Raw genomic sequence first — 21,040 nt, 5'->3', positions numbered from 1 at the left:
TGTCCCCCCCCCCCCCCCGCCCCGCCGCGCTCGGCCGCCTGCCCCCTCCCCGCCCCCCCCCCACGGCCAGCCCCGACGCGGAAGAGGGTCGCGGGGTTCCGGGGGCGCTGCCGGCTCCGAGCTAGAGCCGGGAGCGCCCCGCGATCCCTCGGCCCGCCGCTCCACGTGCTCACGATCAACAGTTTGTCTGAGCTCCTCAGTGACACCTTGAACTTTTCATAAAGAAAATGGGTACTGCACCGGTAGGGCTTTTATATTTCTTTTTTGGTCGCCGTCGCCGCTCGGCCTGGGTCCTACTTAATATTCAATGATGTGCCCGGCGCCTGCTCCTCCTCCTCCTCTCCTCCTCCTCCTCTCCTCCTCCTCCTCTCCTCCTCCTCCTCCTCCTCCTCTCCTCCTCCTCCTCCTCTCCTCCTCCTCTCCTCCTCGCACAAATTCCACCGAGTCCGTTACTGGACTCAGACTTTGAAGTTCATTGAATACCTCCCCCCCCCCCCCCCCCCGTGAACACTTTGGTCAGTTCACCAGAGCTTCTCAGGGCTAGCCGTCCTCGCCCCCCCCCCCCCGCCCTCCCGCCCTCCCGACCCCACTCCCGCCGGGAGCTGCCATGCCCGGAGGGGGCCGGCTCCGACTTTGTAACTTTGCGCGCAGCCCGAGCCGGGGTGGCAGTCGGGTTGGTGGTATCGTATGCAAATACGCATGCTGACGTGACAGATCATGTGAGTTTTGGCGTAGATTCCCCACTGATCGAGGCTTTTTTTTTTTCTTCTTCTTCTTCTTTTTTTTCCTTTTTTTTTCTTTTTAAAGAATTTTTGTAGCTACCCTTCTCCGTACGGGGGCTTTGTTGTTATTATTTTTTTTCCTGTCTGTCTGTCTGTCTGGCAGGCTGGCTTCCCACCCCCCCCCCCTCCTCCCCTTCTCTTTCCCACTGCGCCCGAGTCGGGGAGTGGGGAGTGGGTGGGGGGAGCCTGCAGAGTTCCATTTTGGAACAACCGCGCCTCGTCTCCGCGCTCCCAGCCCGGGTCCCCGCGTTCCCAACCCCGGCGCAGGTAAGAAACTTCGCCCCGGCGCCGAGCACCCCAACACCCGGCGCCGCCAACCCCGATCCCCCGCACGCCGCCCGCCTCCGGCTACTCCAAGCCCAACTTTCCCACCGCCGCCGCGGTTCCCGAAAACACAAACGTGTTGTTAATGGGACTTGGCGGGGCTGGGGCTGGGGAACGGGGTGGGGGTGGGGGCGCGCGGCGGGGGGGCCGCCCGCAGCCGGCGGCGGGAGAGAAACCAGCAGCTACCCAGGGAGGACGGAGGTCTAGGATCCAAAAAGAAAAACAGAAAACAGAGTTTTGATTCCAAGTTTGGATAAACGGGAGGCAGAGCGAGGAGGAGGAGGAGGAGGAGGAAAAACATGTCTACGTTTCCCTATGTCGACATAAGCCACAAAAAAATATGGCGTCCGCTTTCGACAGGGCGTTACGTAGGACCCGACTCCGTGTTTATTTATTTATTTTCGTGGCCGCCTCCCCTCCCTTTTGGGCCCCGCCGCGGCGCTTTGTGCGCACGGGGCAGGTTCCCGCGGGGACTCGGCCGGGACGCGGCCCCGGCTCCGCGCGCGTTGGGGCCGGCAGGGGCCGGGGGGCGGGGGGGGGGGGGGGAGCCCGGCTGCGCCGCCGCCTCCCCGCGCTCCCCTCGTCTCCCGGTGACGATTCGCCGTAACCGGGTGGCAGGAAGCGTGACGCCGCCGCCGCGGGCCGGGGCGGCCGCTCCTCCCGGCGCTCCGGTGGCTGCAGGCGGCGGGCGCGCGCAGTGCGGGCGGCCGATCGGTTCCCCGGCGCGAGCCGGGGCCGGTGAGGGGCGCTGTCCCCACGCCCCGCTCAGGTGTGCGACGAGGAGGTGGAGGGGAGGGGGAGGAGAGGAGGGCGGGGGCAGGCGGGGACCCCCCACACCCCTACCCCACCCCCGGCCCGCGGTCCGCTTCGCCCACGGCGCGTCCCTGCCAGCGCCAGCCCGGTAAGGTCCGCCCCCCACCCCCCGCCCGCCGCCCCCTCCTGCACGGGGCTCGGCTTTGCCATCGGACCCCACAAGAGGTTAATCTTTGTGGGCGTCTCGGCTTCTTTGTGGCGTCCCCAGGCAGGACTTGGGATCCTCGGCTTTGCAAACTTGCCCTCCCCGCCCCCCCCTCCCCACACCCGCTTTGCCGGAGGCTGCGCGGACACACGGCGGAGATGAGCGGAAAGTTGGAGAGCAGCAAGCATCACAGGACGGTCCCTTTGGCCTCCTGGCTGTGCAGAGCTTGGGGAGGAGGAGTGGGGTTTGTCCGGCTGGGAGTTGACAGGAAAGCCAAGTTGTGATTTGCTCTGCCTTCCACCTGATTGATGGCCTCGAAGCCAGTGGGGGTCTCCGCCTTCAACTGTTCTGGGATGGCCTTTTGTTTGTCTGGGGCGTGGAGCAGGAGGGAGTTGGAGAATAAAGACTTGTACCGGACACCCCACCTTCCACGAGTCGCGTCTCCGTGGAGAATCACTTTCTTAGGGTCCCCCTGGGTACTTCGCCCCCTACCTGCTCTCTGGAAATCCTTTTCTCTCTAGAAGTTAACTTCTGGGATCGGAGACAGACGCTGTTGAACAGGTTTTGGGGGGCAAGAATCCCTTCCCCACCAACCCCTGAGACTTCCAACCTCCCACAGTTACCCACTTAAAACCACACACACACACACACACACACACACACACACACACACACACACACACACACACCACTCCCACTTCTTTCTGGAGAGCAGAGATTAATGCGGGCAGAAGTGAAGAGGGTGAGGTTGCTAAGGGCTTCTTCAAGGCGAGGCAAAAGGTGATTTTCTATTTATGAGGATGGAGAGTTGAAGCAGTTCAGTCCCAGGGCAGTAATGTCAAAAAGCATTTGGATGACGACCAAGTGGAATAAATATCTTGTAAAATGGCATGTTAAATAGTAAAAATAGATTAATGGAGCTGTCAAGTGGTTGAATGGGACTAACATAAAGGTTTCATTTAAGTTTAAAGGGAAAGTTACATAATGTTGTACACAAATCTTTTAAAGCCAGAGATGGGGAAAGGTAGAAGTAACTGGACCTGTGTGTGATGTGTGAAAATATCGTTGCTATTTAAACACTTGTCTCCTGGATTGTTCTCCTGTGACCTTGGACCCTGCTGGCTAGGTTTGATGTCAACTAAGGATCCAGAGATTACAGCATTTAAGGGGGAAATTTGGAGGCCAGGGCTTTAGGGGAAGTCAGCTAATCCTCCTTTCAGGGGGGAACCCTGGAATGACACTGTTGTTTGTTGGCCCTGAAAAAAAAAGTATATTCCCAACATGTAAATACAGGCAGGAAAGGTAGCAACCACTACTACCCTGGCTCTCAACTCACAGATTCATCTGGATTTTCTTTATTCACTTATTTAGCAACTACATGGTCTTGATTTATGCATTCACTCAGCACGGTAATGTTCATTAGACTAATAAGAGCCTACAATCATTAAGCGCTTTTATATGACAGTGCTATCCTAAGTGCTCGTGATTAGAGTATTTTGTTTTGCCGACTGCTGTGAGGGAAGCCTTCTCATCCCTTCTTTGTATGAATGAGGAAGTGTGCGCAGAGAGGTTAGAAGCCTTGCCTGAGACCAAAAGACTTTGAGAAGAGTATTCGCCTCCAGAAAACTCACAGAGACAACATACAGCCCAACAGAGAGGCCTCAATGTCGCACAGGTGCCCAGGCTCACGGAGGCGCGGGAGGAATGGAGATATAACCCTACTCTAGGAGTCTGAGCGCCCCAACAGAGAGCATTCAGTAGGCCAAATCAAGTAGGACTAAATGAATTCTACAACTGAGAAAAATAACTGCCATGGCAACACAAGGGAGGAGGGTCTCATGGAAGGTAGAATCTGAGCTTGTCCCTGAATAAGGAAAGACAGTGTCTGAAGGTATATTGGCCATCATTGTATTTGGCTGCTAGCAATAGAAATCCTAACCACTGTGACCTAACCAGGTAGGGATTTATTTGTGTCACACAATGCATCACTTGTACCACTGGGACTTAGGGGATGCCTCTCCACTTTGCCATCCCTAGGATGGAGATTTTTGGCCTGAGGTTTATCAATCTCTGGTAGGAAGGTGGCTGCTGTGTCTCCAGGTTTGCTTTCCAGGAAAGAAAAGGAAGGAAGGGAGGGAGGGAGGGAGGGAGGGAGGGAGGGAGGGAGGGAAAGGAAAGAAGGGAGCGAGGAAGGGAGGGAAGGAGAGAAGGAAGGAGAGAAAAAGAAAGAAAAAGGGGAAGGAAGGGGGAGGGGAGGGAAAGAAGGGAGAAAGAGAGAAAGGAAGGAAGAAGAAAGATGCAAAAGAGCTCTTTCACTTAATAGAGTCTTCCTGTTAAATTTGGGAAGAACCATTTCTCCCAGGAACTTCATCTGCTAGAGCTATGCCACATGGTAATGCAGACCTGCCAGAAGGAGCAGGAATTTTCTTTTAGGCACATTGCTGCAATGAACAAGCTAAGATTCCACTTGTAAGGCAGACAAGGTGAACAGAGGACCAATGGTTGCTTTGTAGGTAGAGTGTATGCTTCCTGAGATGAGAATTCTCCTGGTACTCCTGGGCTGCTTCCTAGGGAGGTGGAGAGGAATGCATAAAGAGATGAGGCCAGACTTGCTGTGGGTGTGGAGGTGGTTGGATTTTCATCTGCAGGCACTAAGGAGCTATGGCAGGCTTCTAAGGAGAGAATGGCACACTTTTTTATTTTAGCAAGGTAAGATCCAGGTTTGACAACAGTGTATTTTGTGCAAATAAGCCCCCTTGCTTATTTGAACTAAGATACATGGTGGGAAGTGTAATACCAAGAATTAGTTTTGCCTTGACACAGAAAGAAGATCACAGACAAGAAAAGTGGAAGGGTGGTAGGGTGATTGTCTCTGAGATCCTGCCATTAAGTATCCAAAATTAACCCAATGCTTGCCAGGCATCACTAGGAAGCAATCAGCTCTCCTTTCTCAGTAACTCTGTGGACTGAAGAGGCTTGCCAGACTTCTGTTTACCCCCTAAACATTTCGTTTGTCTTTGCCTGAGCTTTGGGATTCCCTGTATTAACCACAGCTCTACCACTCCCTTGAAATCTCTTTGGTCATGAACTTGCCCTTTACTTCAAATCCAGAGGATGACGTCAGAGGATCTAGCAGCCTGCCATTCACTGGCTTCCTCACTGGACTCCAGCAAAGACCAGCAAGCATCTCTTTCCTCAATGATGGTTAGCTTTATGACTTTGTGCTATGAACGTGCCTCTCTGGACCTCAGTTTCTTCTACTATAAAAACAGAGATCATTGTACAGCTTCCCTGTGGATTTGCCATGAAGGATATAAAGACATTTATAAAAAGAACCTAGCACAGCACCTAACACCGGGATAGCGCCCAACAAAGAGCTGCCAGTGTTCTCTTCCCTGCCCACACCTGTGGGAGCTGACTTTGCTGTCTTTGAGGTGTTGAATAATTACCATGTGTGGATTTTATCATCCATCTGGGACCCTGTGTGTCTCCATCTCTCTGCCATTCCTCCATTACTCTTGCACACATTTTGTGGTGAGTCTGAGCAACTGTTGAGGCAGAAATGTACTTACCAGATGGCCCAGTGAGAGTTCAGGTTCTGGGATGTCCTGAGTTGTGCTCTCATCTAGGCGGCACAGTGCTGGAGGGAGAATCGGCAGTGCACATGACCCTTTGATACGCAGTCAGATGGGCATTTTCGTAGCCTTGACAAAGTAGTTTCATTTTCAACTGAAAAACAAATTCAGCCCTGTTTCCCCTCCCCAGCCTTTCTTTCAGGCCCTCAGCATGCATTGAACAGGTTGTGATTTTAAGAACGTCCACCCTCAATCTGTTTCCTATTTGTATGTATTGGAGAGGGGTTGATTGGCAATGGAGCATGTGTGTGTGTGTGTGTGTGTGTGTGTGTGTGTGTGTGTGTGTGTGTGTGTGTGTTATACCCCAAGAAAGAAAATAAGCCCTGATGACAGTAGATCAGAGTCCACTCAGGCATTCACATAGAAGAGAAAAGAACATGGCCAGGGCTAATGGTCTTGCTGCCCTCTATCTCTCACAATTTGCACCCCTTCTTCCTTCTTCTCCCTCTACTTCCTAAAGCAAGAACACTTATGGAGATTAAGTAAATCTTGTTGTACAGTGTTTCACTGCAATAGTATTTTAGCACCTAACAGAATTTGCAATGAGTGAAGTCTGTGTGCTATTGATCCATGGAAATAGAATTTCAAGCGTGTGGCTTTGGAGCAGGAAGTTTGTGGTATATTTTGGGAGTACCCAAGCTTGGTTTGGGATGAGAGAATGTAAGATAAACCTGCGCTTGGGTTTATCCTGCTGGGGGGAAAAAATACAACAATAAAGTTGTGGGAGCATTTCCTGTTCAGGTGGGGAACAGATTTTTTTGTGTGTTCTGGGGGCCTCTGAGTGGTCACTTGGAATCAGCCCCTTTCATGGCAGAGAACTCCTGTTGGGGTCCCAGGGACCACTTGTGGGAGACAGAAGAAGCTGCCAATGTGAGAGGGGACCGTTGTGAATGGGAAGTCCTGGATGAGTGCTTCTCCTTGACTTGGTTGGTTGCCTGCAGCTGCAGCTGCAGCTCTGGCTTCCAAAACATCTGCAGAGAAAAGAGAGGCCCCGGAATTCTTAGTTAAAGAGCAGGCAGCATGCATGCATGCATCTATCAGCTGTGTGGAAAGACGTGAAAAACACTCCTCAGCGGGCCTGACATTTGCATTCACACGCCATCTCCCCTCCCTCAGCCTTGTCCAGTCTGGATAGGGAAGCCGAACAAATACAGGGTTCCCCACACACAGCCAGAAACACCACAAACACACAACATTCGTCATCTTGAGACTGTCAGAGGCTCCTGAAAGTGAATACCTTCCTTGGGACATTTGATCTGAGCCTGGGAACTCAATGGCATGGCATGCCTGGTGCCAGGCACTGGGTCTGTAATCTCATAGAATCACAGTTCAAAGCCAGTCCTAGGCAGAAATGTCCATGAAGGTGTGGCTTGTTTAGCAGAGCACCAGTGGATCAGCCAAGCCAAGTGAGTGTGCAAGGCCCTGAGTTTAAACACCAGGTGTGTGTGTGGGGGGGGGAAGAGAGCGTACAAGTTTAAGCACTTGTTCACAAGAAGTCAGAGTGCAGCCTGGGGTCACACTGATCCCAGTGCTTTCTAAAGTATGTCTAAGTGAGAAGAGATGGTTTAAGACGTGTTTTGGGACAGTCTGGTTGCTTTTCCATGGCAGGGGTGTGCAGGTATGTTCAGCGTGCATATCTATGCATAATGTGTATGCATAGGAGAGAGTTCAGTAAAAACAAGGAGGATTACCAACCTGCCCCGTTACCCACACTGCTTCCCCAGCCTACCCTCCAAAGGAAACAATTCCAAGCTTCCATTAGTATCTGTGATAGACATTCTCCAGGGACCATGGCATCCTCTCCTTTAGAGCCTGGAGAGGAAAAAAAAATCCCAGTGGATCAAAATCTGTGAAAGTTAGGGACCTGAGGAGGATCTGGGGGCTCCTTGCAGTTGCAGGATGCCCCATAAGCTTGCCAGCCAATGGGGGACGGGGGCGGAGGGAGCCGGCATCAGGAGGGTGGAGAATGGCTGTGTTGCTGTTTTTATACAATAAAAAAGGATCATTGTAATTGGGAGCCTTTGAATCATAACACGTCTGCCCCTGGCTTTCTCCAGCTGCAGAGCCATTTAGTTAAACAGCACACAGAAAACTCCTTTCAGCCGATATTATATTCCTACTGTTCTTAAAATACAAGACTTGGCTCAATTGCTTTAAGGACAAAGCCATCTCAGGCTTCCCTCCCTCAGCCCAACCCCTGGGTGCATGCAGAGTTCCCAAGGAATCTCCATGGCCTGTAGAGGATGGTGTTTACAAATTAGTCTCATTTGCCCTCTTCCTCCATCTTACTCAGAAACCAACTCTTTCTGCCTGGCCAAAACCAAATGGCACAGTCAAGTTGTGAATGATAAGGGATGATCTGGAGGGAGAAGGGGGATGGGGCATGCCTTTGCTTGGCAGCCCGGTGGGTAGAGCAGGTAATGGAGGAATAAGGACTAGGGTAAGCTAGAGGCTGGACAGACAGCTCAAGCCATTTCTGGGAAGCGATGTGTTCCAGGAGGTGGCTAAAGTGTGTGCTCTCCCCCTCACCTCCTGGTAGAGCTTGTTGTGTAGAACTGCCTGCTACTTTCTGTTGGGGGAAATCTTTGTGCTACCACATCGATTGTGGACATGCAGGGGGCCTCTGTCAGAGTCGCATAGTCCTGGAGAGCTTGAAGAGCCTACATTGCTTCCAAGAGCCAGGGCTCTCTCCACAGACACACCATAGAACCCGCTTTCATCTCTTTGTGATTTAATAGAAGAGTCTGTATTTGACGATGTACACTGGGCCGAGTGTGACTTTGGTAGTCTTAGAAAGGAAAATGATGGGTCTTGTGGTACAGAATATTAATGATCTCAAGAATCACTGGAAGGACATTTAGCGGGGAATCGGTGGACTAGCTGTATGGCGCATTAGGAAGAGCCAAAAGGAATGCTCCTGGAAGAAATTTACCCTCTATTCGTGCCAGGAGAAACCAGGCCCAGGAAAGCACGGGAGATGACTGAAGGTTGCACAGCCCTCTAGCCTTAACATTGTTTCTTTCTCTTCTGGACACTCACTCAAGGCCTTTTTGCTTCCTTGACCAGCCAATCATTGTAGTACTTCCTCCTACTCTTCTGTTCCTCTTTGCACTGAGTACCTGCCAGGTTAAGAAATTGGTGTCTCTGATAATCAGGACAAGAAATTCACTGTCCCTGCCACTTAAGCACAGCAACTGCTGACATCATCATTTTCCCATCACACATACTAGGATCTGCCTGTAACACCCCAAAGAAATATCAAGTCTCACCAGGCACCAGTAGCTCATGCCTGTAATTCTAGCTACTCAGGAGGCTGAGATCAGAAGATTGCGGTTCAAAGCCAGCCTGGGCAGGAAAGTCCATGAGTCTCTGATCTCCAATAAAACCACCAGAAAACTAAAAGTGGCACTGTAGCTCAAGTGGTAGGGTGCTCACCTGGAGCTGAAGAGCTAAGGGACAGGGCCCAGGCCCAGAGTTCAACTCTCTATCATCCTCATCTGACAAGTAAGGAAGCACACAATAGAGAGTCATGTGTCCAAGGGTCCCTGAAGCCAGCTGTGGCTTAGCCACAACTAAGGCTGATAAGTCCCAGGCAGTGACAGCCTTCTGCCCTCTATGCACCTGTGGCTCCTCCACCCAGATCAGAACTGGCCCAGAGCCAGAGCCAGAGTTGCAGATAGCAGCAAGGCTGGATGTGCACTTGGGACCAAGGGATTCTTCCTCTATAGGTTTTCTAGTTGACAGTGTGCTGTAAATACCTTCACGTCCTAGGCCTGCTATTTGTAGGGCAGCCTTACTGAGCAGGTGTCTCTGATAGTTTGAAAGGCAGAGCCAGAGCTTCCACACAGCTTGTTGGAATCCAAGACTTGAGGGGTTTATCAGCCTCAAGTATGGTGGGCAGCAGCTGCTGAAGCTAGAAGTGGCTGATTGGGAGACTGGCCCAGGCAAGGGTAGGTTCCCTAGGGACACAGGATCACCAGAGACTGCTCAGTTACCTTGAGGTGAGCAACAGATACCTACAGATACCTACTTACACATATAGTAAGTATCAAGTATGATGCATGGAAGTGGAGGTATGCCCCAAGTGGTGGAGGGTAAATCTGGAGCACAAAGGCCAAGCAAGAGACCTGAATTCAGCCCCAATACCTGCACTTCCCCTGCCCCAATAACAAAGAAAGAAAGAAAAAGGAAAGAAAAAGAATAAAACCCACGGTGCGTAGGACATGCATTATGTTCTGAGTATTACTGTTAGCCCTATTTCCTAAAACAGTTTCACTGAGATTTAACTTACCCCAAAAGTTACCCATTTTAAGTATACCATTTATTGCTCTTTAGGACATTTACAGAATTGCATAACCATTAACACAATGTAATTTCAAGGTGCATCCCATAACCCCCAAAAGAGTGTTCCCATTAGCAGCCATTCTCAGCTCACGTGCATGCCCCACTTCACCCTTACTCATCAACTTTCTCATCCTGTAGATTTGCCTTTTCCGGCTATTTCATGTAGGTGGAATTATCTACCATGCAGTGTTTTCTGTCTGGCTTCTTTCACTTAGCACAATGCTTTCAAGGGTCATCTGCACTGTAGTAATGGGTGTCGTTATTTCATGTCTTTCTATTGGCAATTAAGCACCCATTGGGTGGGTATATTCATTTATTAGTTAATGGACAATTGAATTGTATCCACTTTGGGAAGAATTATAATAATGCTGCCCTAAACATTTGTGGATGAGTTTTTGTTGCTGTTGTTTTGTTTTGGTTTTTTGGTTATTTTGTTTTGGTTTTTGGTTTTTTGGGGTTGTTTGTTTGTTTTTTGTCAGTCATGGGACTTGAACTCTGGGCTTGGGCGCTGTCCCTCAGCTCTTCAGCTCAAGGCAAGCGCTCTACCACTTGAGCCACAATGCCACTTCTGCTTTTCAGGTGGTTTATTGGAGATAAGAGTCTCACAGGCTTTTCCTGCCCGGGCTAGCTTTGAACTGCAATCCTCAGATCTCAGCCTCCTGGGTAGCTAGGATTATAGGCATGAGCCATGGCGCCCAGCTATGGACAAGTTTTTATATACGTATATATTTACTTAGAGAAGAGCAAGAATATATCTAGTAGAGGAAAATGCATGGTTATGGTAATTTTATGTTTAACTTTTTCTTTTGATGTGGTACTAGGGCTTGAGCTCAGAATCTGGGCATTCTCCCTTAACTTTTTCACTAAGGCTAGTGCCCTACTACCTGAGCCACAGCTCCACTTCTTGGCTTTTTGATGGTTAATTGGAGGTTAATTGAAAGTCCTGTGGACCTTCCTGCTTAGCTGGCTTCAAACTGGGATCCTCAGACCTCAGCCTGAGTAGCTAGAATTACAGGGGTGAGCCACTGGCACCTGGTGTTTAATTTTCTGGGAATTGACCAACTATTCTTCTAAGTACCTTGTACCATTTTGCTTTCCACAGTACCATAAGGTTCTCCACATCTTTGCCAATTCTTGATGTTGTCATTAGTTTCATTTTACAGGTGGAGAAATAGAGGCACAGGGAAGGGAGAGTCCATAAAAAGAGTAGGGGAATCTGACTCACACAGCTATCTGGCCTGGGACTACTCTAGGCCAGGACTAAGGAAGAGCAATTGAGATTATTTAGTGTGCCAAACTTAAGGAGGCACCCACTCTCAAGCCCATAACCATATACAACTAGTCCCCTAGAAGCAGAGCCTCCTTAAATTTTGCTTCCTGGGTACCTAGTTTGCTGTTTACCCTACTTTTGTTCCCTCCTCCCTGCCACCACCCAACTCCTCCTCCTCCTGTGTGGGGCACTCTGCTCTGTGGGGGTTGGGGATGGGGCACCAAAAAGTGACCTGGCTCTGCTCTTGCCTTAGTTGAACTTGCATAAAAGGATCCCAGAGGATTCAGCCTGTGAGGTCTTTAGCCCCCATACCTGGCACCTAGGCTTGCTTTAGAAATGCAGGCTGGCATTACTGTCCTGGTGACCTTCCCTGCTGGGAGGCTGCCTCTGAGTCTCAGTAGTGTGTGGAACCTGCTGGGGCCTTGCTTCTGTAAGTAGAAGCTCCATCCCCACCCCATGAAGGAAGACACCTTCTGCTCCATGACCAGGAATGACCTGAGATGAAGGACACTGGACATCCGGGTTCTCCTGTGACCTTCTGGTGCTGCCCTGGAACTCATGGGTACCAGCCTCAGGGGTCAGCCCTGGTTCAGTTGCAGGTTCCCCCTGCCTGGCTGTAGATGCCCGATGTCTGATTCCATTTCTGAAGCCAGGACACTGCTCCTGTGATTGCTAAAGAGGATGAAATATCTGCTGGATAGCACTTATGGGGTCAAAGGGAGCCAGGGATGGATGACCTTAGTTCCTCCACGTAGAACAGACAATCCCCTGGGTTTCCCCTGCTAGCAGTAAGGGCCTCTCAATTTACTGGTATTTTACCATTGAGGTGAGGAGACACATGATCTGTGGAAGGAGGTTTGAGAAATCATCTTTCAGCTGTCTAGATGAAGGAGAAATACATCAGTTACAAAAATGATCAAAATGTTAAGCCTTAGTAGCTAGTAATATTAGCTACTCAAGAGGCTGAGATCTGAGGATCATGGTTCAAAACCAGCCTGGGCAAAAAGCCCATGAGACTCTTATCTCCAATGAGCTACCAAAAAGCTGGATCTGAAGCTGTGGATCAAGTGGTAGAGTACCAGCCTTGAGCAAAGAACTGAGACAGTACCCAGTCCCTGTGTTCAAGCCCTAGGACCTGTAATCCCTCCCCCCAAAAAAAGCTAGAAATGATTGAATGAAATGAATAGAAATGACTGAAAGAAATGATTGAAATGCTTCATTTGGCCAAATGAAATGCTTCATTAGCCACCTTGAACGTGGCTAATATGGCTAATATGGGAGAGTTGCTTGCTGGCAGGACCTACAAGACAAAGGCACTGTCTTGCTACCCATCCCACTAGCCTTGTGCCCACACCATGCCTGACATCCTTTTGCTGGTAAGCAGGGAATGTCTGTGTAGGGTCGCCATTTATTGTCTTGTACTGTCTGCCATTGGTGATCTATGTGTTTTGGATGATGAACCCTGGGGCTTTTTCCCTTCGGTGCCCACAACCCCATCCCTGCCAGCCAAGCCCCCAGCCTTGGCTGAGTGGCTGCTCAATAAATAGTTAGGGAATTGATAAGTAAATGAATTGACTATGAGAGGATTGTTGCTCAGGTTGCAACAGGACAGTGACATAATGCTGGGCCCAGCTGTTCAAACGTGAACAAGTACATAGAAACGCTAGAGTGGATTCTTTTTGTCATCCATTTTCAGTGTTGTTTGTTTTCTCAAAAGAACAGAGAAAGAAGTCTTATTGGAAGGTATGCATTGTCACCTGTCACCTGTCTCTTTCTGACCTCCATTAATAAGTGATTCCCAAAATGCCATACTTGTTCATGCCTTACTAACTTTTCTCAACTCTCCCTGGTTGCTGGTTGCCCAGGAGTTGCAAACCTAAATGACCCCAAGGGTTTTGCAGGTAGCATAAAAGATTGAAAAAGGGTATGGTTGTGCATATATGTAATCCCAGCATTTGGGAGGCTGAGCCTAGTAGGAGGATTGCAAGTTTCCAGATAGCCTAGGCTGCAGAGGGAGATGCTGTCTCCAAAAGAAAGAGTAAAAGAGTGAAACACAGGAAGAGGTGGAAAGGGGGAAGAGGGTAGGATTCTCAAAGAAAAAAGGCACATGTGCCATTTAATGATAGCTGATTTTTTATTATTTATTTTTGCCAGTAATCTGGCTTGAATTCAGTGTCTCTCAGTCTCCCTCAACTTACTTACAATTGGCATTGCACCACTTGAGCCACACCTCCAGTCTGACATTTAGCTGATTAATTGGAGATGCAGTCCTACTGATTTCTCTGCCCAGGCTGGCTTTGAACCAAGATCCTCTGATATCAGTCTCCTGAATACCTAGGGTTACAGGCGCGAGCCACCGAGGCCTGGTTTATTTATTCTTTTATTAGTATCAATTAGTTGTGCAAAGGGGAGTTTGTTTTAACATGTGCATTTGTGTGTACAATACATCTTGATCATGATCACCACCTCCATTATGCCCCCTCTTCCCTTTCCCCTTCCCAAACCAATCTCATCAAATTTCCTCGCTCCATTCTCACACATGTACAACAGTATTTTCACTATATTCACTCTCCCTCAGTATTCAATTAAAGAAAAAAAAACCAAAAAACCTCTCTCGTCCACCTGCAAACTTCTAGTTAGTAACTTCTGACCTACAGGGTCAAGTCCAAATTCCTGCTCCTAGCACAGTGGCTGACCTCTGTCTGTAAGGCATATTTCGGTCTAGCTGCTACTCCTCTGGCATGCACTTCACACTTTGGCCGCAGCCTCTGGAACTCAAAATGCACCAGCCTGTCTCCCCTTTCATTCCTTTGCCAATGTAGTTTCTTCCCTCCAGGAAGACTCACTGCCTAAATTCAGCAAAAACCTTCTCATTCCTGTTCTAGATGCTTGCACTCTCCTCTGAGGCCACCTGTGAAATGGAAATAATTGCTAGCTTGCGAAATTTGATCCGTTTGTACACTTGTCCCCTGGAAAAACTATAGGCCACCTTCCATTCTGGGGGCGGGGGGGTGGGGGCGGGAATTTCCTAGTTGTCTTCATGGTCCCAGTACCAGCACAGGCTGCCCCCCCCCCTTTGTAGGTGGACCTAAGGGTGCTTGGATGGCTGTAGGAATTGAGCAAATGGCTTTCTCTGGAGTCTATGTGAATGTGTGTGCTGGGTTAACTCCGGTGCAGAATGAGTTGCTGCTCACTTCTGCCCCTGGTGGCAGGTCCTTGCCATAGCCTGAAAGACTGATAAGACCTTTTCTAGAAGGAAGCTAGCTTTCAGGGCAACTTCTGCCCCAGGAGAGGGCTGACTCCCTTCCAAGAGCTCTGTCAGCCTGCCTTCCTCGCAGCCAGCTGCCTCATCTGCACATGTTGCTTTGGGATATCTTGTTTTTAAATGTCACCGGGGTCCCATTCGTCCTTTTGGCTAGGTCTTATTCTTTCTTCCTCTCTTGACCACCTTTTCCATCTTCCTGTGTGACTCACAATACATACTACAGCTGCCCTTGCAGGTTCTTCATGCAACTTCAAATGTGTGTTTGTTTGCAGAGCCTAAACTGGAGGCCAAACTTTAGTTTAAAGGTGGCAAAGAAGGAAGCAAACTGAACAAGGGTGTTGTACATTGTATTTTGCTGTATGTTATTTAATTCTCCCAACTTCCCCACTTGATAACAACTTTATACCCATTTTACATAGGTGGAAGTGGAGTTTGCAAGAAATTAACCTGCTAGTTCCACAGTAAGCCACAGTGAAAGCCAGATCTGAGTGGCATCAAGGCCCCTCTGCTCTGGCCCTGTTGCAGTACCGGGCTGTTTCATAAAGGGAGCTGAGATTTCCTGTTGTGTCCTTAGCACACAGGGTGCACAGACAAGGTCTGCCCTCCTTCCAGAGTGCAAGACTGCTTGTGAAAGTGAAAATTAGTAACAGGAACTTTGCTTCTTTCTCTGAAAGAGCCTTGTCTTCTTGCAGTTTTGTCACACACACACACCCCTCTCTCATGAAACCCCTGGAGGACAATAGCTCTGAATCTTAGGGGTCCAGGCTGCCAACATTTTGTGGTGGCATCATTTGAAACTAATGGCTTTCTGTTGCTGACACAGAGGAAAAGAAAATTATAGGATTATGTACTCACTCTTAAAGGTGTCGTATCTGCTCGCCAACTCCATCTACCTGGCAGCCTGGGAAAGGAAGAACAGGAGAATCTTTGGTGGACCGTACAGGTCTCTGCCCAGCCAAGCCTTAGACACGCTGTGCTGCTGCACTGGGCTGTCTGTGTTTGGGTCTGCTTTGGTTCCTTCCTTGCTGGGTGGGGCAGCCAGGAGCTCCGGCCTATCCCTGATAGGCCCCACTCTTCTAGAATTAGGACATGGCACTTGAAATGGGAATCAGGACCACAAAGACTCTCAAAGGTAAAGCCCCTCTCTCCTCAGAAGCTTTCTGACTCTTAGTTCAGTGCCATTTTGCTCTCTAAGGACAGCGCTCAGTTGCTCTTCCCAGTGGTGTATGGAGGAGCTGTGCTGATGCCCTAAAAGGCCACCAAATGAGAGTGAGAGAGAGAGAGAGAGAGAGAGAGGGAGACTTTCTTTGCTAAATAACCTCTTGCTGGGTACTGATGGCTCTTGCCTATAAGCAGCTACTACTTAGGAGGCTGAGATCTGAGGATGGTAGGAGGAAGCCAGCTCAGGCAAGAAGGTCCATGCATGAGATTCTTATCTCCAATAAACTACTCTGAAAAATCCAGAAGTGGTGCTGTGGCTCAAGTGGTAGAACAATAGCCTTGAGCACAAAGAGTCTCAGGGACAGTGCTCAGGCCCGCCCTTAGTTCAAAACACACACACACAGACACACAAAACCCAAACAACCTCTTTACAACTGTAAAAAATAAAAATAAATTAAAAAACAGAGAGAGAGAGACTACCTATTTACCTTTCCCATATTGTATAGAATATCATTATGGTTTGGTTTTGCATTGAGCAGCCAGTCTGGCATAAAGAAAATTAACAATTAATGAGCCCTAATTACTGCCAAACACTAATAATGCTGAGCATGACAATAGTAATGCTAATGGCTAATGGCTCGCATTCTCCCAGCTTGAAGTGTGTGCCTGCCCAGATCTCAGTAAGTTATATACACCACCCTTGAGACTGTAGCTACTACAACTCTCCTGAGAAAGGCCAGATGGTCTCCATGGACCAGATGGGAAACTGAGGCTGACAATAGTGAAGAAGTACAGCTAGAAAGGGTCAGAGCCAAACTTTCCAGGCAGGGCTGGCTGATTCGTAAAACCACTATGATAGATAGACAGACAAACAGATAGATAGATAGATAAATGATAGATAGATAGATAGATATGGTTGGGTGGATAGATGGATGGATGGATGGATGGATAGATTTGAACTCAGGGCCTTGCACTTGCAAGGCAGGTGTTATACACTTAACTCATACCCTCATTTTCCTAATCTTTGTCTCCCACATAGCTGGAATTATAGACATGAGCCACTGAATCTGGCTAAACCCAACACTCTCTGCCATATGTTGGATGATACAGAAAAGGCCAGGGATTAAATACCAGTGCTTGCGAGCACTTTTTGTCTTCTGCTGTGCCCAAATACCCTCCCCGGCTTATGTCATAAGTGATCAAGACACTGGACACTTTGCTTCTCTGTGCATACACCTACTATGTGCTGGATGCCATGCTGAATGAGAGAAGTAGAGCGAGTCCTCTTTCCACTTAGACTCACTTGTTTCTCTGGAATTTCCTTAGTCTTTAAAAATGTCCTTGAACAGTAATTTAAGAACCTTGACCCCAGCCTCCTGCCCAGGAGCCATTGTGTGCTGGAATGTGAGCTCAGAAGACACTGCATGGAGCAGATAGTCTCTGCTGGGCTGGCAAGGCGCTCTTCCACTAGGCTATCCTCTGACTAACCAGCCTGATGCTTGTTGTGGTGACCAGTCAGACAGCCACCCACTTGTTAACGCCAGCAGGGGAGATCACCTCACCCAGCCCCCTGGGTTTTAAAGGAGGAACCCTCTGGGCTCTTGCAGTCTGTGATATTGCTCAAGGTCCATTTCCAGGTGACAGCTGGCTCTGGAATCCCACCTATGTCAATGGCAGACAGTGCTATTCTGCCTCCATGCCAACACTAAAGGATGTCCAGGGTGTCATGTTATCTCTTCTGTATGCTTTGGACAGTATACCTTTGCCTTTAACCTCATCTCTACTGACAATGCCTAGGATTCGAGAAAGAGCCAGACTTGTTTCCCCACCTCTAAGGAGTTGGTTAAAGAGCACTGTTCTCAGGTCCCCACACAGATGGGGACAGTGACATGTACCCTCTCGAGTGGTAGCAGTGGAATCTGGGTAGAAGCTTTGTGTCACTACCTTGTCCAATTCTTGTCTTTTTAGTATCAGAACTTCATTTGGAGTTGTCTGCTAAAACTGTGTCTTTAAAATTCAGATGGAGGGGGGCTGGAAAAGTGGCTCAGTGATAGAGTGCTTGCCTAGCATGCATGAAGCCCTGGGTTCAATTCCTCAGCACCACATAACACAGAAAAAGTTGGAAGTGGCACTGTGGCTCAAGTGGTAGAGTTGCTAGCCTTAAGCAAAAGAAGCTCAGGGACAGTGCCCAGGCCCCACGACTGGCAAAAAAAAAATAGAAGGAGGTAGGAGGCTGGAGAGATGAATGTCTGAAGAGGTCTGGCTATTCAATATCATTTGGAAGAACCTTCGTCTTTTGTTGTGCATGGTTTAAAGTTGGAGTTTGGATTCCAGCATGTAAGACTATGACTTAGTTATCCATGCACCCGGTTTAGATCAGCCCTGTTCACTGCTGGGCAGCCAAGCCGGAAGCTAGCAGGCTTCAGCTGCTGACTGAGAAGCTCCCTGGCTAGAAACCTGGCTACATCCTGTGTGGTTTCCTCCTCCTTCTTTTCCTTTTCTTTATTTTTTTTTTTTTAATTTTATTTTCATTTTCTTTTCTTGTTGGTACTGAGGCCTTGTGCTTGCTAGGCAAGCATTCTGCCACTTGAGCCATGTCCCCACTCCCTTTTTGCTTTATTTATTTTCCAGATAAGATTTCACACTTTTTTTCCCAACATACCTCAGACTGTGATCCTCCTAATTATAACTACTGAGAAGCTGGGATCACAGGCACGCATCACCATACCTTATTCTGTGAGATGAGGGTCTTGCTAACTTTTTTACACCAACTGGCTCTAAACTTCAATTCTCCTATCCCCACATCCCAAGAGAAACTTCTCTTTCTGAGATTCTGAAAGAATCCTGTCTACTTATTTCCTAACCCTCTCCTGTAGCTTTGCAAGTGTAATCAGCATTCACAGTGGATTGTGAGAACAGCAAAATGCTGTTTGCTTCCTGGTAACTCATCTGGTACAAGTAGAAATAGTCTGTCCCGCATTCCTGATGGCCTTGAGGCCAGAAAACACTGCTCACCATTATGTCATTCAGGTCAGCTCCCATCCCATCCTGCCATCTCCCACTGCTATTGCTTCCGTCATGGCAGCCTCTAGCCTCTCTGCCCTGTCAGGCACCCAAGGCAAGCCCAGGCCGGCCAGGCACCATGGCGTCACATGGTCTGGTGGGAAAGTATCTCTGTCCCTGGCAGCAGAATGGAGCCCCACACCACAGAGCCCACCCTCTGTGCAGTCTGGGTACTTAATACATTTAATACATGCTTGTGGGGTTTCTGAGTCAGGCAGTGCTAGTGGACCCACACTGACCCTTTTCGGGATCACAAGTGTTAGAGACTTGATGTATTGGTGATCTGCCCTGGCAGCAGATGTATGTGGGTGACCCTAAAGGTAGTGGTTAGCAGTCCTCCAGTTAACCTTGAAAATAGCTACAGGTCACTTTGGAGCCAACATCCCAAGGGATGGCAGGAAGGGAGACAAAAGGAGGGGCAAATGGAGAAAAGGAGGGATGGAAAGAGGAAGAAGAGGAAGAGGAGGAGGAAGAGGAGGATGAGGAAGAGGAAAAGGAAGAGGAGGAGGAGGAGGAGGAGGAAGAGGAGCTAAAGAAAAAAGATCATTTTTCCCCTTTCAAAGTCATATTAGGGGCTTGCCTGACAGCATTGTAAAAGCAAACTAAACCTATACTTGAATCACTTGGCATGTGTGGACAGGTGTGTATACAGTTCAAACATAGCACTGCCAGAAAAGCTAATATTTTGGAATAGAAGACTCCAAATGATTATGTATAGGCATTTCTTGGTTTGTTTGTTTGTTTTTGTCAGTCATGGGGCCTGCACTCTGGGCCTGGGCGCTGTCCCTCAGCTCTTCAGCTCAAGGCTAGCACTCTACCACTTGAGCCACAGCGCCACTTCCAACTTTTTCTGCTTATGTGGTGCTGAGGAATTAAACCTAGTGCCTCATGCATGCAAGGCAAGCACTCTACCACTGAGCCACCTTCCTAGCCCTGTGTAGGCATTTCTTTAAACACAACCTGAACAGAAGTTCCCACTGAAAGATAATCCATTGTGTAAATCGTGCCTTTCAAAAAAATTAAGAGGCTATATGTTTTAGCCTGTAAGTATTTGATGTGTTTAATAACAACCCATGAGAAAGCTCCTGATTTTAGATATTGCAGGAAAAGATTGTTTGTTGCTAATTACCTACTTTACTAGGGCTGTCTGCAATAAAAATCTCGGGAAGTACTGGAGAAATTACATTTTTAATAAAATAATGACTGCAGTTAACCTATGCCCGCATATTTCCCATGATGACTCCTTGTATGAGATCGTTTTGTAAGTTGAGGCTTGAGAGTCTTCCTCTTGACCAGGATTTTGATATGCGGCTGGTTTGCATTTCAGAAGGGATGTTTTCTTTTCAGAAGAGAAATGCAGAGAGTCATGGAGTAGAGAAGATGTTTGCTAGTGTCTCACCCCTGGACGCACACATGGACCAAGATGGCTGCCATGCTGGACAGCCTCTGTTTTGTTTCAAGGAAGCTGATGTGGAACTTTTCTACTCTTCTGGAATAAGTTCATGGCCTGAGAAAAATTCCACACACAGGCAGAAGGGTTGTGGGGCTGTGAGGTTCCCCAGCCGCCCACAACTGTTAGAGCTGGGCACTCAACCCTAACTCCATCTCAAGTTTCCCTGTCTGTGCATTGGGAGTCAAGGTTCCTTCCAGAAGGCTGGTGAGGCCCCTTCCAGGTGAGCTGGTTTCTGTAGGTGGAGGCGCGGTAGAGACCTGCTAGCACCCTGGGTACCCACCACCTGCTAACTGAGGTTTTGCTAGAAAGTCTTGTAGGACAGAATTAACCTTCCTCCTAAATGATACCCACAGAACTGCACAGACATGATTGAGTAGCTTCGTGCTTGACCAGGCCAGACCATTCCAAGGAGAGTCTGCCGCAGAAGAGAAAAGAAAGGGAGATGCTGGGCGTTGCTAGCTCACGCCTGTAATCCTAGCTACTCAGGAGGCAGAGATCTGAGGATCACGGTTCCAAGCCAGCCTTGGCAGGAAAGTTCATGAGACTCTTATCTCCAATTAACCACCTGAAAACCGGAGTGGCACTGTGGCTCAAAGTGGTCAAGTGCTGGCCTTAAGCAAAAAATCTCAGGGACAGTGCCCAGGCCCTTAGTTCAAATCCCACAATCACTACCACCACCAACAAAAAGAACGAGTATGGCCCTCAGGTAGGAGAGAGCTGGCAGTTCTGGGTCCCAGAGGCTGTCTGGAAACATTAGATCATGGGAGGAGGGGGACTGTTTTCAG

General features: G+C 48.8%; 1 protein-coding gene across 1 annotated transcript in view; it reads left to right on the top strand.

Annotated features, from left to right (window-relative positions):
• Positions 1-767: 767 nt before the first annotated feature.
• The window catches only part of Zhx2 (zinc fingers and homeoboxes 2), a 122,775-nt gene continuing 102,502 nt past the window's right edge, over positions 768-21,040 (top strand). Inside the window, exon 1 of the mRNA XM_042673172.1 lies at positions 768-1,049. The gene's annotated coding sequence lies outside the window, so the exon portion shown is untranslated. The remainder of the gene's footprint in view (positions 1,050-21,040) is intronic.

This window comes from Dipodomys spectabilis, unplaced genomic scaffold, assembly GCF_019054845.1.
Source record: "Dipodomys spectabilis isolate Male_0828 unplaced genomic scaffold, ASM1905484v1 ptg000783l, whole genome shotgun sequence".
In the NCBI taxonomy this organism is placed as follows: domain Eukaryota; kingdom Metazoa; phylum Chordata; class Mammalia; order Rodentia; family Heteromyidae; genus Dipodomys; species Dipodomys spectabilis.
This window is presented reverse-complemented; position numbering and strand designations above follow the sequence as displayed.